Here is a 2,893-nt window from a genome sequence, read left to right on the forward strand (position 1 = left end):
CAGTTTTTCAATACTGCTTCGAACTCTAGCAAATGTTTGTGAAGCCTCATAACCTGACGTTGTCATGTATTTTAGACATTCCATAAGGCTTATTTGAATATTGCGAAGCTCTCTGCATCATTTTTTATCCTCACTGGACAATTAGTAATTTCATTCCTTTCATTCTACAAATATTCAGCTAGCTTATATTGCGAGGGTGAGTCATATGAAAACCTTAAATTTGCAATAACAAATAGACATTTCGCGCCGTTATCCTGTAAGTTGGTAAGCGTACTACAAATAGCGTGCAGAATGGCCTGTAGATGGCAGCATAGTGCAGATGCACACATACCGTCGCAGTATCAGTATAAAGATGGCCGCCCCACTTGCGACTTGCGTCAGGGAAGAACAACGTCCTGTTATTCGGTTTTTGCGTAGTGAAGGTGTGAAACCTATTGAAATTCATCGACGAATGGAGGTTCAGTACGGTGTTGCATGTGTGTCACAGCAGAAAGTCAACGAAAGGAGTAGTAAGTTCGCAAATGGTGTGACTTCAGTGGAAGATGCTCCTCGTCCAGGTCAGGCACAACGGGTTGTGACTCCACAGAACATTGCAGCAGTTGAACCCATAGTGAAGGAAAACCGCCGAGTGACACTGAATGATATTGCAGCATGTTTACAGATTAGTCATGGCTCAGCGCACCACATTGTGCATGATGTGCTCCAGTTTCGCAAAGTGTCTGCAAGATGGGTGCCACGGCAGCTGACTCCTGATGTTTGTGAAGAAGTTTTTCGGCGCTTTAAACGAGAAGGTGATGACTTCCTTGCAAGAATCATTACTGGGGACGAAACCTGTTGCAACAATCACAGACCTATATTTTGAGTGTCTTCCTCATCCACCATACTCACCAGATCTTGCCGTAAATGATTTCCATATGTTGGGACCACTGAAAGACGCAATGGGAGGATACAAGTTCCGTGCTGATGAAGAGGTACGCCACGCGGTGCATGAGTGGTTGTGCGCGCTCCAAAATAATTTTTTTCTAAAGGAATTTATGCACTTTGTAATCGCTGGAGGACTTGCATTGAGCGTGTGGGAGATTATGTTGAAAAGTGATACAGCTTCGTACCACTTGTGTACAATAAATAATATTTAAAAAATATTGAAGGTTTTCATTTGACTCAACCTCGTACGTACCTATTTACGTATATCTCAACAATAATGGCGAAAATTTGGAACCTAAAATTTTAGATCGAATTTCACTTCTATTTATTCCTACGTAATCAGCCCTGGGTTCATTTATATGGAGATCTTTCTACTCTCGTCTTCACCAATTTAATATCAGTTATATAAATGTTTGGCGTCCTTTCGGACATGTACGAAAGAACTGGCAGCATGCATTCATATAACTGATTTATCCCGACGGGCAACGAATTCACGACCTTCAGTGCAGATGCACAATTACGTTCGACCTCCTACGGGAGCAGAGGGGACATGGATATCGACGGGGACCGCGCATAGGCTGCGCTCAGTGGGAGTGTCGGGCAGCCGAGAGGCCTGCCGAAATAAGACGCGCAGTCGCGGTAAACACTGCGTCCGGATGATGCAGTGGTTAACACAATTGCCTTGTACGCAGGATATCCTGGGTTCGAATCACGGTCCAACACACAATTCCATTCGTCACCCCTGTTTCCGCATCTTTCCTTCTCCTTCCTTTCTTTTCTCCCCTCCCTCCACCTTCGATTAACATAATTAGTGTCAGTTAACTGTGTATCGTAGTAAGCGCTTAGATTGTTTGGTAGACATTACATCAAAAATTAACTAATTTAACGTACTAGGTGCAATGAAATGAACACCCTTAGCTGCTTACAGGCGTTGACATGCGTCAACGGGGACTGATGAAAATGTGTGCCCCGACCGGGACTCGAACCCGGGATCTCCTGCTTACACGGCAGACGCTCTATCCATCTTTTTTTTTTAAAAAAAAAAATCTCATTTTGTTCGATGCGTCTGTTCGGGGCGGACGTCGTAAGACATCCGTTTAAGTTCGTTGATGATCAATTAACTCAGATTTTTTTATTTTCAGAGGACGCGTAACCATCTGACTGAACACGCTGAGCTACCGTGCCGGCGGCCATGTGAGCCACCAAGGACACAGAGGATAGTGCTACTGCAGGGATTTATCTCTGGCACGCCTCCCGCGAAACCCACATTCTCAACGTATTGTCCCGCACTACATTCGTAGTGCCTCCGCCCATTATGCTCATTACTCGCGGCGCGTTGCCGATTCCCGTAAGAGTTCGGGCATTGTTTGTGCATTCTCACAGAAGAAGGAGATGGTCAAGTGGCCGGTGAGCCTTAACTATTTTATTAAGATGGACATGTCCGAAAGAACAGATACCATCTTAATAAAATATTAATGTACTAGTTTCTCGTGCTTTGAAAGTATTACAAGGGGCGACCAAAAAATTTCGGATCCAAGGCCGCACAGTTCACAGTCGGTATACCGATCGGGAAAAATCATCGTGGACAAAAGCAACCATGCCACCAAACCACCTGTTGAAGGCACCCGTTTGGTGAAACACCGAAACGCCATGTCTTGCTGCGCGAAGGAGTCAGTAACTGCTTGCTGCACATTCTCGTCCGACGGAATTCCTTAAGGCCTTTTTTAAGAGACTGAGGGCGTGATACTCACATAGGAAGAGATCACAAATTGAGTTTGCTAACTTCTGCACTGTGACATTTACGGTCGCCGCGCCGGATTAGCCGAGCGGTCTCAGGCGCTGCTGCCATGGACTGTGCGGTTGGTCCCGGCGGAGGTTCGAGTCCTCCCTCGGGCATGGGTGTGTGTGTTTGTCCTTAAGATAACTTAGGTTAAGCAGTGTGTAAGCTTAGGGACTGAAGACCTTAGCA

This window comes from Schistocerca serialis, chromosome 2 (assembly GCF_023864345.2).
Source record: "Schistocerca serialis cubense isolate TAMUIC-IGC-003099 chromosome 2, iqSchSeri2.2, whole genome shotgun sequence".
NCBI lineage: Eukaryota > Metazoa > Arthropoda > Insecta > Orthoptera > Acrididae > Schistocerca > Schistocerca serialis.